Here is a 16,401-nt window from a genome sequence, read left to right on the forward strand (position 1 = left end):
AATACACTCAAGCTCTCCTTGTGTTTCTTCTTCACCACCTTTTTAGACACTTTTCACCAGCTGCTAACTGACAGCACAGCACTCCTGCCAGGATATTTGACTGGTGCTTTTGCTGCGGTCCTTAAAAAAAGATCACTTCTGTTACGAATAGGGTCTTTGGTAGTGTTTGTGCAGTAGGGTCTTGAAAACATCTAAACGCTCCTGTTATATGAGGATCTTTGACCGCCAGATTATTTTATTTGGCGTCAATAAAAATCAGGGTTTCCCGCAGCGCTTTGTCGTTAAGGTGGCCGCCTTAACAACACAGAGCTAAACTAAAGCTAAACCAAAGTATTAAAAAAATATATATGTATATATATATATATATATATATATATATATATATATATATATATATTTGTCCTGTCCAGCCTCTAAGGTAAATCATATAGTTGATGTAGGTGCCCTGTTCAGATTTGCTTTAAAAAAAGTGTAGGATACTTCTCTTGTTGCAGTATTTAGGCGGCCGCCTTAACAACAAAGCACTGCGGGAAACCCTGGTTATCTGATTATGCAGCAAGTATTGTACTGCATTTTGTACTTGTGAACGACTCCAGCCTTCATCGTGTGGGTTGCATGGACCATTCAGGAAGGACATCATGTCGAGCAGGTTTGACTCTTTTATTTTTTCAAACAGCCAAGCGTTTGTGTCGATCGGGTCGCTTTATAGCTCGTCCTCCGCTGCTCGTCTCGGTCTGCTTTTCAGCTGCCAGTGTCGTCGTCTTCCTCTGGGGCTCATTCTTGGATCTTTCGTTGCTCTCTTGCTCTCCTGCAGTGCTGGGGACACTCCACCTCTTCCTCCCGATCTTTCCTCCTTCTCCCCTTTTAAACACTGTGAGGAGATAGGCAAATTGTGAGCCACGCACCTGATTTCGATTGCTGCAGCGTCACTCTCGGCACGCCCCCCCCCCCCTCTTCGTTCCGCTGCATTCTCCGCCTCCTGGCCGCCATCTTGAGCAGGGCCAAAGCGTGTCCTGCCCCGCCGTCGGCCCGTCGGCTCCGCCTCTACACAATACTGTATTTAAAAAATATGATACAAGTTTTCATCATGAATAAGTGTACCCCAAGCAGATCATTTTCAAGTTTATATCACCATGACAGGACAATTAGTTTGCTTTAATGAAATGTTTTTAACATTAAGCTTTTTTAAAAAACAGCTTAACACACAAAAAGGACATGAACATGCTTTTTTAAAGAGAATTTAAAAAATATCTCCAGTGTGTTTGTGTCTTGCCAAAGTTTGGATTTCGTAGGAATGCAGAATTTTTATCCCTGCTGTAGGAGCACTTGCATTCGGAGAAGGAGCTACACCATGTTTCGAGACCAGTTTCAAACACATTAATAACAGTAAATGTGGATTGTTACGATCATGACTTATTGTCAAAGATGTTAGGTGATGTAAAATGTGACTGTGGAATTTCTTACTGCTGCACACAGTCCTATACTATATAAACCATTCCTACCATCAAGCATAGTGGTGGTAATATTATGCACTGGGTCAGTTTTGCTGCCAATGGAACTGGTGCTTTACAGAGACTAAATGGGACAATGAAAAACCTCCAAATTCTTCAGGACAAGCTAAACTCATCAGCCTGGAGGTTGGGTCTTGGGCGCAGTTGGGTGTCCTAACAGGACCAAAGTGGTAAAGGAATGGCTAAATCAGGCTAGAATGAAGGTTTTACAATGGCCTTCCCAAAGTCCTGAGTTAAACATGTGGACAATGCTGAACAAACAAGTCCATGTCAGAAAACCAACACATTTAGCTGAACTGCACCAATTGTGTCAAGAGGAGTGGTCAAAAATTCAACCAGAAGATTGTGGATATAAAGAATCTTTGACAAGCATTTTGGGAGCAAATTCTGAAAACCAGCAAAGAGCTCCTTTCATATAAAATATCTTAGACCTTCGTTGCAGGTATTTTTTTTTAAATAGCTAGTTGTTATTGTCATATAGAGGATATTTGACAAGTGTTTTGGTAGCAAAATTCGAAAATCAGCAAAGCGCTCTTGTCATAGGAAATATCTTAGACTAGTGTATTTTCAGTTATTCTTAAAAAACAGCTCCTTTTTCTTGTCATATATAGGATCTTTGACAAGGCAGGTCTTTAAAAACATAGTTGTTTTTTTAGCAGATTCTTAAAAACAGCAGCACTCTTCTGTTATAAAAATCTTATACTATTGATTTTGCAGTTATTTGTTGCAAACATGTTGTTCTTGTCACATAGAAGCTCTTTTACAAGGTAGATACTAAAAAAACATTGTTTTTACACCTGATGCCTAAAACAGCAGTTTTTTCTGGTAAAAAAATATTTGACAAGTTAGATAATCAAAAACAGTGATTTTGGTGGCAGATTCCTAAAAACAGCATCAAGATCCTTTCTTAGACTAGTGTTTTTGCAGGTATTCCTTTAAAAACAGCTCATTGTTCTTGTTATGTAGAATATCTTTGACAAGGCAGGTCTTTAAAAACATTGTTTTTGCGGTTTCTGGTATAAAGAAAGGATTTGACAAGGTAAATCATCAAAAACAGTGATTTTGGCAGCAGATTCCTAAAAACAGCAAATAGCTACCGTCTTAGGCTAGTGTTTTTGCAGTTATTCTTAATACACAGCTTGTTGTTCTTGTCATATAGAAGATCTTTGACAAGGTAGGTCTTTAAAAACATTTTTTTTATAGTGAAGTGAAGTGAATTATATTTATACAGCGCTTTTCTCAAAGTGACTCAAAGCGCTTTACATTGTGAAACCCAATATCTAAGTTACATTTTTTAAACCAGTGTGGGTGGCACTGGGAACAGGTGGGTAAAGTGTCTTGCCGAAGGACACGACGGCAGTGTCTAGGATGGCAGAAGCGGGGATCGAACCTGCAACCCTCAAGTTGCTGGCACGGCCGCTCTACCAACCGAGCTATACCGCCCTCGGTATAGCAGATTATTAAAAACAGCAGCACTCTTCTGTTATAAAAAATTTATACTATTGATTTTGCAGTAATTAGTTGCAAACAGCTTGTTCTTGTCACGTAGAAGCTCTTTCACAAGGTAGGTACTAAAAAAACATTGTTTTTACCTGATGCCTAAAAACAGCATTTTTTCTGGTATTTTCTTTTTGACAAGTTAGATAATCAAAAACAGTGATTTTGGTGGCAGATTCCTAAAAACAGCAACGAGCTCCTGTCTTAGACTAGTGTTTTTGCAGGTATTCCTTTAAAAACCGCTCATTGTATTTGTCATATAGAAGATCTTTGACAAGGTTGGTCCTTAAAAACATTGTTTTTGTGGTTTGTGGTACTAAGAAAATATTTGACAAGGTAAATCATAAAACATATACGTTGCAAACAGCTTGTTCTTGTCATGTAAAAGCTCTTTCACAAGGTAGGTACTAAAAAACATTGTTTTTTACACCTGATGCCTAAAAACAGCAGTTTTTTCTGGTAAAAAAAAATATTTGACAAGTTAGATAATCAAAAACATTAATTTTGGTGGCAGATTCATAAAATCAGTCAAGCTGTTCAGTAAAGGATCTTTGTCTGGGTTTTTATTGTATACAGCAGCGTCCTCTTGTATACTGTCGTATAGAGAATCTTTTCCAAGTGTTTTGGGAGCAGATTCTGAAAGACAGCAAAGAGCTATTGTCCTATGAAAGATCTTGGACCTTTTTGCAGGTATTTCCTTAAAAACAGTTCATTGTTTTTGTCATACAGAGGATCTTTGACAAGCGTTTTGGCAGCAAAATCCTAAAATTAGCAAAGCGCTCTTATCAAAGGAAAAAACTTAGACCAGTGTTTTTGCAGTTATTCCTAATACACAGCTCGTTGTTCTTGTCATATGGAAGATCTTTGACAAGGCAGGTCCTTATAGACATTGTTTTTATAGCAGATTCCTAAAAACAGCAAATAGCTACCGTCTTAGACTAGTGTTTTTGCAGTTATTCCTAATACACAGCTCGTTTTTGTCATATAGAAGATCTTTGACAAGGCAGGTCCTTAAAGTCATTGCTTTTATAGCGGATTCCTAAAAACAGCAGCACTCTTCTCAGACAATTGATTTTGCAATTATTTGTCGCAAACAGTTTGTTCTTGTCATATATAGAAGCTCTTTCACAAGGTAGGTACTAAAAATATATATTTTTTACACCTGGAACCTAAAAACAGCAGTTTTTCTTGTATAAAGAAAATATTTGACAAGGTAGTTCATCAAAAGTAGTAATTTTGGTGGCATATTCCTAAAAACAGCAACGAGTTCCCGTGTTAGACTAGTGTTTTTGCAGTTATTCCTAATACACAGCTCGTTGTTTAGCTGTGTATTAGGAATAACCTTTTTTTGCAGGTATTTCTTTAAAAACAGCTCATTGTTCTTGTTGTATAGAAAATCTTTGACAAGGTAGGTCCTTTAAAACATTTTTGTGTGGTTTCTGGTGTATAGAAAGGATTTGACAAGCTAAATCATCAAAAACAGTGATTTTGGCAGCGGATTCCTAAAAACAGCAAATAGCTACCGTCTTAGACAAGTGTGTTTGCAGTTATTCCTAATACACAGCTCGTTGTTCTTGCCATATAGAAGATCTTTGACAAGGTAGGTCCTTACGTTTTAATTTTCCTGAAGGAATAAATAAAGTACTATTTAATCAATCTAATGTAATCTAATCTGAAGACATTGTTTTTATAGCATCCATCCATTTTCTACCGCTTATTCCCTTTTGGGGTCGCGGGGGCGCTGGCGCCTATCTCAGCTACAATCGGGCGGAAGGTGGGGTACACCCTGGACAAGTCGCCACCTCATCGCAGGGCCAACACAGATAGACAACATTCACACTCACATTCACACACTAGGGCCAATTTTGTGTTGCCAATCAACCTATCCCCAGGTGCATGTCTTTGGAAGTGGGAGGAAGCCGGAGTACCCGGAGGGAACCCACACATTCACGGGGAGAACATGCAAACTCCACACAGAAAGATCCCGATCCTGGATTTGAACCCAGGACTGCAGGACCTTCGTATTGTGAGGCAGACGCACTAACCCCTCTGCCACCGTGAAGCCTTGTTTTTTTTTTGTTTTTGTTTTTTTAGGAATATACTATATTGTTTTTATTGCATATTCCTAAAACAGCCACGCTCTTCTGTTATGAAAATCTTAGACTATTGATTTTGCTGTTATTCATCGCAAACAGCTTGTTTTTGTCATATATAGCTTTTTCACAAGGTAGGTACTAAAAAAACTTCTTTTTTTTTTTTTTTACACCTGGTACCTAAAAAAAGCAGTTTTCCTGGTATAAAGAAAATATTTGACTATGTAGATCATCAAAAACAATGATTTTGGTGGCAGATTCCAAAAAAAAGCAACGAGCTCCCGTCTTAGACTAGTGTTTTTGCAGTTATTCAGAATAAACAGCTCATTGTTCTTGTCATATAGAAGATCTTTGACAAGGCAGGTCCTTTAAAACTGCGTTTTTGCTGCAAATTCATAAAAACAGTCAAGTTATACAATAAAGGATCTTTGTCTGGGTTATTGTTATATACAGCTACTTGTCATAAAGTCGATCTTTGACTTGTGATTTTTGTGAAAGATTACCAAAAAAAGTCCAGCGCTCCTGTTATATAGAATATCTTTGACAAGGTGGATCTTAAAAACTGCTTTTGCTGTAGATTCTTAAAAACAGTATGTTGCTCTTGTCATAGAACTGATCTTTGGCCTAAGATTTTGTGTAGCAGATTTTTAAAGACAGTCAAGCGCTCCTGTTCTATAGAAGATCTTTGACAAAGGAGATCTTTAAAAGTGTTTTACAGAAGATTCCTAAAAAACAGTACAAGGTTCTTGTCATAAAGTAGATCTTTGACATGTGATTATTGTGAAAGATTACTAAAACCAGCCCAGCGCTCCTGTTATATAGAAGATCTCTGACCAGGTAGATCTTAAAAACTGCTTTTGCTGCAGATTCTTAAAAACAGTACATTGCGCTTGTCATAGAATTGATCTTTGGCCTATGATTTTTTGTAGCAGATTTGTAAAAACAGCCAAGCGCTCCTGTTCTATAAAAGATCTTTGACAAAGTAGATCTTTAAAAGTATTTTACAGAAGATTCCTAAAACTGTACAGTGTTCTTGTCATGAAGAAGATCTTTGACTTGTGATTTTTTGCGATAGATTACTAAAAACAGCCCAGCGCTCCTGTTATATAGAAGATCTTTGACAAGGTAGATCTTAAAAAATGCTTTTGCTGCATATTCTTAAAAACAGTACATTGCTCTTGTCATAGAATTGATCTTTGGTCTATGATTTTGTGTAGCAGATTTTTAAAAACAGCCAAGCGCTCCTGTTCTATAGAAGATATTTGACAAAGTAGATCTTTAAAAGTGTTTTACAGAAGATTCCTAAAGACTGTACAGTGTTCTTGTCATGAAGAAGATCTTTGACTTGTGATTTTTGCGAAAGATTACTAAAAACAGCCCAGCGCTCCTGTTATATAGAAGATCTTTGACCAGGTAGATCTTAAAAACTGCTTTTGCTGCAGATCTTTAAAAACAGTACATCGCTTTTGTCATTGAATTGATCTTTGGCCTATGATTTTGTGTAGCAGATTTTTAAAAACAGCCAAGCGCTCCTGTTCTATAGAACAGTGGTTCTCAACCTTTTTTCAGTGATGTACCCCCTGTGAACATTTTTTTTTAATCCAAGTACCCCCTATTTAGAACAAAACATTTTTGCTTGAAAAAAAAGAGATAAAGAAATAAAATACAGTACTATGTCATAAGTTTCTGATTTATTAAATGGTATAACAGTGCAAAATATTGTTCATTTGTAGTGGTCTTTCTTGAACTATTCGGAAAAAAACATATAAAAATAACAAAAAACTTTTTGAAAAATAAACTTTCAATTATAACTAAAGATTTCTACACATAGATGTAATCATCTGGATTCATGAACTTAATTCTAAACATTTCTTCACAAAAAAAGACATCTTTAACATCAATATTTTTGTAACATATCCACAAAAAATCTAGCTGTCAACGCTGAATATTGTATTGTTGCATTTCTTTTCACAGTTTATGAACTTACAATCATATTTTGTTGAAGTATTATTCAATGAATATATTTATAAAGGATTTTTGAATTGTTGCTATATTTAGAATATTTAAAAAAAATCTCATGTACCCCTTGTCATACCTTCAAGTACCCCCAGGGGTACACGTACCCCCATTTGAGAACCACTGCTATAGAAGATCTTTGACTAAGTAGATCTTTAAAAGTGTTCTACAGAAGATCCCTAAAAACAGTAGTGTTCTTGTCATAAAGTAGATCTTTGACTTGTGATTTTTGTGAAAGATTGCTAAAAACAGCCCAGCGCTCCTGTTATATAGAAGATCTTTGACCAGGTTTATCTGAAAAACTGCTTTTGCTGCAGATTCTTAAAAACAGTTCATTGCTCTTGTCATAGAATTTATCTTTGGCCTATGATTTTGTGTAGCAGATTTTTAAAAACAGCCAAGCGCTCCTGTTCCATAGAAGATCTTTGACTAAGTAGATATCTTAAAGTGTTTTACAGAATATTCCTAAAAACAGTACAGTGTTCTTGTCATAAAGTAGATCTTTGACTTGTGATTTTTGTGAATTACGTCTTTTTTAATCTCAGGGGGAAAAAAGTGTCGACCAATCAACTACGGCGTAATATAATTTTACGCCGTAGTTGATTGGTCGATATGTTCCTTGTGACCAATCAGGACCTCTGTAATGAATGATGACGTCATTACAGCCATTTTCCAAATGTTAACGATGTCGGTACTCGAGAGAAAGGACGCTTCACGAGTAAAATAAATTGATAATGTCCAAAATAAGTTTCGATGGGACTGGATGGAAAGGGAAATCACTGATACTGTTGGGAAGAAGGAAGTTACGACTTTGTTCGGCGATTTTATTCGAAAAATCGATCGTCCCGGAAGTTTTGTGCACGTGGTGTCATGATAATATTGACTATGGATCACGAGGTTTCAAGGCTTTGGAAGTACATGCGAAACGCCAAAAACATAAACAACTTGAAGCAAGGAAAACAAACTTTTCACCAGCTGGTACTTTTGGATGTCAACCGAAAGTGAGCAAACCTTACTGACTTCCTCCTTTGTTTACATCGACAACTGCCGTAGACATTGAGAGGAAAGATCCACCCAAACAACCCACTTCTGTTGCAGACGGGGTAGTTAATCTTAGTTAAAGTAACAATGACTGTCACACACATACTAGATGTGGCGAAATTTGTCTCTGCATTTGACCCATCACCCTTGATCACCCCCTGGGAGGTGAGGGGAGCAGTGGGCAGCAGCGGGGCCGCGCCCGTGAATCATTTATGGTGATTTAACCCCCAATACCCACCCTTGATCCTGAGTGCCAAGCAGGGAGGTAATGGGTCCCATTTTTATAGTCTTTGGTATGAGTCGGCCGGGATTTGAACTCAAGACCTACCGATCTAAGGGCGGAGACTCTAACCACTAATGAGGTAAGCTAAAAAATATTTGCTTGCGAAATATGCATGTTTGTTTTAAATCTTAACCAATTATTGCTTTGCAAAATATAAATGTTTTTTTCTAAAAATAAAAAGCCACATGAAAATATATTTAAAATATAAATGTTTTTTTTCGAAAAATAAAAAGCCACATGAAAATATATTTTTCACGTGGCTTTTTATTTTTAGGAAAACCCATTTATATTTTGCAAAGCAAAATATAAATGGGTTTAACAGAAGATTTGATAGAAATCTTCTGTAAAACACTTTGAAAGATCTACTTTGTCAAAGATCTTCTATAGAGCAGGAGCGCTTGGCTGTTTTTAAAAATCTGCTACCAAATTATAGGCCAACGATCAATTCTATGACAAGAGCAATGTACTGTTTTTAAGAATCTGCAGCAAAAGTAGTTTTTAAGATCTACCTGGTCAAAGATCTTATATAACAGGAGCGCTGGGCTGGTTTTAGTAATCTTTCACAATTATCACACGTCAAAGATCTACTTTATGACAAGAACACTGTACTCTTTTTAGGAATCTTCTGTAAAACACTTTTAAAGATCTACATTCTCAAAGATCTTCTATAGAACAGGAGCGCTTGGCTGTTTTTACAAATCTGCTACACAAAATCATAGACCAAAGATCAATTCTATGACAAGAGCAACGCACTGTTTTTAATAATATGCAGCAAAAGCAGTTTTTAAGATTTACCTGGTCAAAGATCTTCTATCAGACATGTGATTTGACCACAATGAAAAAGACTGAAAACATTTCCGTGGGTCTGGGGGACGAAGGCCCCCAGCCAGGTCCAAGGGGGGACAAGGGGGGCGGTGCCCCCCGAAGCTCCTGGTTTTTCACCAATTTAATTAACATGCTAAAATGAACAAAGACAGCACCATTTGAAGAACATATTTTAGTGTTTAAAGACATGAAAACATCATTATCCTAATGAATCACTGTATGTGGTTCAGTCCCAACAGTATTTAGTCACTAATATTTACATCTTGTGTTCATTTCACATCCACAGGTGTCACATTGATCAGTGTTATTATCTACAGTTTATTTACAGTATTACCACATTACTTCAGTTCACTTCACACATTTACTCGCTCGGAGAGCCCTAACATGAGCTTTCCTTGCACATTTCTGAGCAGCCTGCATTTTCCTTTTGGTCTCTGCTTTTGTAGCTTCTTTTTTGGATTTCACTGCCAACTTCTGCCTCCAGTATCATATGCAAATTTATCTAAAAAAAATTGTTAACTGGAATCGATAATGCAACCCTTTGAATTTCTGTAATTTCATAATACCTGTACAGTGATTCATTAGGCTAATTGGTGTATGTATGTTCTATTAAGGATGTTTTCATGTCTTTAAACACTAAAATATGTTCTTCAAATGGTGCTGTCTTTGTTCATTTTAGTATGTTAATTAAATTGGTGAAAAACCAGGCGCTTCGGGGGGCATTGCCCCCCTTGTCCCCCCTTGGACCTGGCTGGGGGCCTTCGTCCCCCAGACCCACGGAAATGTTTTCAGTCTTTTTCATTGTGGTCAAATCACATGTCTGATAGAAGATCTTTGACCAGGTAGATCTTAAAAATTGCTTTTGCTGCATATTCTTAAAAACAGTGCGTTGCTCTTGTCATAGAATTGATCTTTGGTCTATGATTTTGTGTAGCCAAGCGCTCCTGTTCTATAGAAGATCTTTGAGAATGTAGATCTTTAAAAGTGTTTTACAGAAGATTCCTAAAAACTGTACAGTGTTCTTGTCATAAAGTAAATCTTTGACTTGTGAATTTTGTGAAGGATTACTAAAAACAGCCCAGCGCTCCTGTTATATAGAAGATCTTTGACAAGGTAGATCTGTAAAACTGTTGTTGCAGCGGATTTGTAGGAACAGGATCTTTGTCTCTGGTCATATGGAGGATCTTTGACTGGGTAGAGCCTTAGAGAAACAGCACAGTGCTCCTGTCATTTAAAAGATCTTTGAGCAATGTTTCGGCAGTAGCCAAATGGGCTGTCCAAGCAGTTGTGTAGCAACGCGTGTGCTCGGGGTCAAGGGTCAACGCATTGATTGTGCCGGCGGTCGCCACGGCTCCGAGTGGATGATGGCGTCACCGTGGCAACCTGTCAACAAAGCCACCGTCACACTACAGCGCAGGGATTGAACGTGCGGCGGTTACAGATCCTCAAGTTGTGGGGTGGGAGGAAGATGCCGCTGAGGCGGAAGGAGACCACGACCCGCTGACCTCGGACTCCTTTTGTGCTTAACAGGCTTTTCCACTTGCTGAGGAAGCTTCTAGAAGATTAGGTTGTAGAGACAGGGTTGTGACTGCTGCCGGGCGGGGGACGCCACGTCTTCACCAGTCCAGTCCTTCTTGGCGTCTCCTCGCCCTGATGATGACCACAGGAGACATGCGTGATGGTGGCATGCTAGACCGAGGTGACGAAGACCAGGACTGTGAGGACCGCCGACCTGAAGGTGGTGTGGGTTGTTCTTAGCCACGTTAAAGAGGACTGTTGACAGGGCTCCTAATGTTTGTCCCTTTATCTCATTCATTGTCTTATTCTGGTCTCATACCAACTCTCATTTCTCGTGTGATGGCTTCACTTGGCCCGCCTTGTCTCATCTCATGTGTTGCACCTCATGTCTCATACCGCACTTCTTAGGCCTCGTGTCTTCTGTACTGTCTCATCCCTCACATGTCCGGACTTGTCTTATATCGCTTGTCTCATTTTTTATTTCATGTCCCACCTTTTGTTTCGCGTCTCATGTCATAGTTTTTCATGCCAGATGTCACACATGTCTAGCCACGTCTTGTCTCATGTCTCACAACTCGTGTTTTGCATCTCATGTCCCACGTAAAACGTCTCATATCTCATTTGTGATTCATGTCTCATCTGTTGTTTTATGTCTCATGTCATAGTTTATCATGCCAGATGTCAAAAATGTCTAGTCATGTGTCACGTCTTGTCTCATGTCTCCCAACTCATGTTTTGCATCTTGTGTCCCACGTCAAATGTCTCATACCTCATATGTGCGTCATGTCTTGTGATTCATGTCTAATCTGTTGTTTTATGTCTCATGTCATAGTTTTATCATGCCAGATGTCACACATGTCTAGCCATGTCTTGTCTTATGTCTCACAACTCGTGTTTTGCATCTCATGTCCCACGTCAAACGTCTCATACCTCATCTGTGCTTCATGTCTTGTCTCCTTTCAGTTTCTCATGTTACGCTACACGTGCCTCACCTTGTCTCAGGTCCCACAACTCATGTTTTGCATCTCATGTCCCACGTGAAATGTCTCATATCTCATTTATTCCACTTTGTGTCTTGTGATTCGTGTCTCATCTGTTGTTTCGTGTCTCATGTCATAGTTTATCCTCCATCCATCCATCCATCATCTTCCGCTTATCCGAGGTCGGGTCGCGGGGGCAACAGCCTAAGCAGGGAAACCCAGACTTCCCTCTCCCCAGCCACTTCGTCTAGCTCTTCCCGGGGGATCCCGAGGCGTTCCCAGGCCAGCCGGGAGACATAGTCTTCCCAACGTGTCCTGGGTCTTCCCCGTGGCCTCCTACCGGTTGGACGTGCCCTAAACACCTCCCAAGGGAGGCGTTCGGGTGGCATCCTGACCAGATGCCCGAACCACCTCATCTGGCTCCTCTCGATGTGGAGGAGCAGCGGCTATACTTTGAGTTCCTCCCGGATGGCAGAGCTTCTCACCCTATCTCTAAGGGAGAGCCCCGCCACACGGCGGAGGAAACTCATTTCGGCCGCTTGTACCCGTGATCTTATCCTTTCGGTCATGACCCAAAGCTCATGACCATAGGTGAGGATGGGAACGTAGATCGACCGGTAAATTGAGAGCTTTGCCTTCCGGCTCAGCTCCTTCTTCACCACAATGGATCGGTACAACGTCCGCATTACTGAAGACGCCGCACCGATCCGCCTGTCGATCTCACGATCCACTCTTCCCTCACTCGTGAACAAGACTCCTAGGTACTTGAACTCCTCCACTTGGGGCAGGGTCTCCTCCCACACCCGGAGATGGCACTCCACCCTTTTCCGGGCGAGAACCATGGACTCGGATTTGGAGGTGCTGATTCTCATTCCGGTCGCTTCACACTCGGCTGCGAACCGATCCAGCGAGAGCTGAAGATCCCGGTCAGATGAAGCCATCAGGACCACATCATCTGCAAAAAGCAGAGACCTAATCCTGCGGTTACCAAACCGGAACCCCTCAACGCCTTGACTGCGCCTAGAAATTCTGTCCATAAAAGTTATGAACAGAATCGGTGACAAAGGACAGCCTTGGCGGAGTCCAACCCTCACTGGAAATGTGTTCGACTTACTGCCGGCAATGCGAACCAAGCTCTGGCACTGATCGTACAGGGAACGGACCGCCACAATAAGACAGTCCGATACCCCATACTCTCTGAGCACTCCCCACAGGACTTCCCGAGGGACACGGTCGAATGCCTTCTCCAAGTCCACAAAGCACATGTAGACTGGTTGGGCAAACTCCCATGCACCCTCAAGAACCCTGCCGAGAGTATAGAGCTGGTCCACAGTTCCACGACCAGGACGAAAACCACACTGTTCCTCCTGAATCCGAGGTTCGACTATCCGACGTAGCCTCCTCTCCAGTACACCTGAATAAACCTTACCGGGAAGGCTGAGGAGTGTGATCCCACGATAGTTGGAACACACCCTCCGGTCCCCCTTCTTAAAGAGAGGAACCACCACCCCGGTCTGCCAATCCAGAGGTACCGCCCCCGATGTCCACGCGATGCTGCAAAGTCTTGTCAACCAAGACAGCCCCACAGCATCCAGAGCCTTAAGGAACTCCGGGCGGATCTCATCCACCCCTGGGGCCTTGCCACCGAGGAGCTTTTTAACTACCTCAGCGACCTCAGCCCCAGAAATAGGAGAGTCCACCACAGATTCCCCAGGCACTGCTTCCTCATAGGAAGACGTGTTGGTGGGATTGAGGAGGTCTTCGAAGTATTCCTTCCACCTATCCACAACATCCGCAGTCGAGGTCAGCAGAACACCATCCGCACCATACACGGTGTTGATAGTGCACTGCTTCCCCTTCCTGAGGCGGCGGACGGTGGTCCAGAATCGCTTCGAAGCCGTCCGGAAGTCGTTTTCCATGGCTTCCCCGAACTCTTCCCATGTCCGAGTTTTTGCCTCCGCGACCGCTGAAGCTGCACACCGCTTGGCCTGTCGGTACCTGTCCACTGCCTCCGGAGTCCTATGAGCCAAAAGGACCCGATAGGACTCCTTCTTCAGCTTGACGGCATCCCTCACCGCTGGTGTCCACCAAGGGGTTTTAGAATTGCCACCCCGACAGGCACCAACTACCTTGCGGCCACAGCTCCGATCTGCCGCCTCGACAATAGAGGTGCGGAACATGGTCCACTTGGACTCAATGTCCAGCACCTCCCTCGTGACATGTTCAAAGTTCTTCCGGAGGTGGGAATTGAAACTTTGTCTGACAGGAGACTCTGCCAGACGTTCCCAGCAGACCCTCACAATGCGTTTGGGCCTCCCAGGTCTGTCCGGCATCCTCCCCCACCATCGCAGCCAACTCACCACCAGGTGGTGATCGGTAGAAAGCTCCGCCCCTCTCTTCACCCGAGTGTCCAAAACATGAGGCCGCAAATCCGATTACACAACTACAAAGTCAATCATGGATCTGCGGCCTAGGGTATCCTGGTGCCAAGTGCACGTATGGACACCCTTATGTTTGAACATGGTGTTTGTTATCGACAAACTGTGACGAGCACAAAAGTCCAATAACAAAACACCACTCGGGTTCAGATCCGGGCGGCCATTCTTCCCAATCACGCCTCTCCAGGTTTCACTGTCGTTGCCAACGTGAGCATTGAAGTCTCCCAGTAGGACAAGGGAATCACCCGGGGGAGCACTTTCCAGTACTCCCTCGAGTGTTCCCAAAAAGGGTGGGTACTCTGAACTGCTGTTTGGTGCATAAGCACAAACAACAGTCAGGACCCGTCCCCCCACCCGAAGGCGGAGGGAGGCTACCCTTTCGTCCACCGGGTTGAACTCCAACGTACAGGCTTTGAGCCGGGGGGGAAACAAGAATTGCCACCCCAGCCCGTCGCCTCTCACTGCCGGCAACGCCAGAGTGGAAGAGGGTCCAATCCCTCTCGAGAGAAGTGGTTCCAGAGCCCTTGCTGTGCGTCGAAGTGAGTCCAACTATATCCAGCCGGAATTTCTCGACTTCGCGCACTAGCTCAGGCTCCTTCCCCTCCAGTGACGTGACGTTCCACGTCCCAAGAGCTAGCTTCTGTAGCCGAGGATCGGACCGCCAAGTGCCCTGCCTTCGGCTGTCGCCCAGCTCACAATGCACCCGACCTCTATGGCCCCTGCTATGGGTGGTGAGCCCATTGGAGGGGTGACCCACGTTGCCTCTTCGGGCTGTGCCCGGCCGGGCCCCATGGGAACAGGCCCGGCCACCAGGCGCTCGCCATCGTGCCCCACCTCCGGGCCTGGCTCCAGAGGGGGGCCCCGGTGACCCGCGTCCGGGCGAGGGAAATCTGGGTCCATGGTTTTTCATCTTCATAAAGGTCTTCGAGCTGCTCTTTGTCTGATCCCTCACCTAGAACCTGTTTGCCTTGGGAGACCCTACCAGGGGGCTTTATGCCCCCGGACAACATAGCTCCTAGGATCATTGGGACACGCAAACTCCTCTACCACGATAAGGTTGCAGCTCAGAGAGGAGATAGTTTATCCTGTCAGATGTAAAACATCTCACATGTTGTCTCATGTCTCACAGCTCGTGTTTTGCATCTCATGTCCCACTTTAAATGTCTTATACCTCATATGCACTATTTGTCTTGTGATTCATGTCTCATCTGTTGTTTCGTGTCTCATGTCCGAAATTTACAGATGTCTAGCTTAGTTTTACGTCTTGTCTCATGTCTCACAACTTGTGATTTGTATCTCATGTCCCACGTCAAACGTCTCATTCCTCATATTTTCCGCTTCATGTCTTATGATTCATGTCTCATCTGTGGTTTTGTGTCTCATGTCATAGTTTTGTCTTGTCCAATGACACACATGTCTATCTCTGTCTCATGTCTTCTATCATGTCTCACAACTCATGTTTTGCATCTCATGTCCCACGTCAAAAGTCTCATTACTCATTTGTGCGTCACGTCTTGTGATTCATGTCTCATCTGTTGTTTTGTCTCATATCATAGTTTATCATGCCAGATGTCAAACATGTCAAGTTATGTCTCGTCTCATGTTTCCCAACTCATGTTTTGCATCTCATGTCCCACGTCAAATGTCTCAAACCTCATGTGCGCGTCATGTCTTGGGATTCATGTCTCATCTGTTGTTTTGTCTCATGTCATAGTTTATCATTCCAGATGTCAAACATGTCAAGTTATGTCTTGTCTCATGTTTCACAACTCGTGTTTTGCATCTCATGTCCCATGTCAAAAGTCTCATACCTCATTTGTGTGTCACGTCTTGTGATTCATGTCTCATCTGTTGTTTTGTCTCACGTCATAGTTTATCATGCCAGATGTCAAACATGTCAAGTTATGTCTCGTCTCATGTCTCCCAACTCATGTTTTGCATCTCATGTCCCACGTCAAATATCTCAAACCTCATGTGCGCGTCATGTCTTGGGATTCATGTCTCATCTGTTGTTTTGTCTCATGTCATAGTTTATCATGCCAGATGTCACACATGTCTAGCCATGTCTTGTGTTATGTTTCATAACTCGTGTTTTGCATCTCATGTCCCATGTCAAGTGTCTCATACCTCATTTGTGCTTCATGCTTTGTGTCTCCTTTCAGTTTCTCATGTTACATGTGCCTAGCTTTGTTTCATGTC

This window comes from Nerophis ophidion, linkage group LG01 (assembly GCF_033978795.1).
Source record: "Nerophis ophidion isolate RoL-2023_Sa linkage group LG01, RoL_Noph_v1.0, whole genome shotgun sequence".
NCBI lineage: Eukaryota > Metazoa > Chordata > Actinopteri > Syngnathiformes > Syngnathidae > Nerophis > Nerophis ophidion.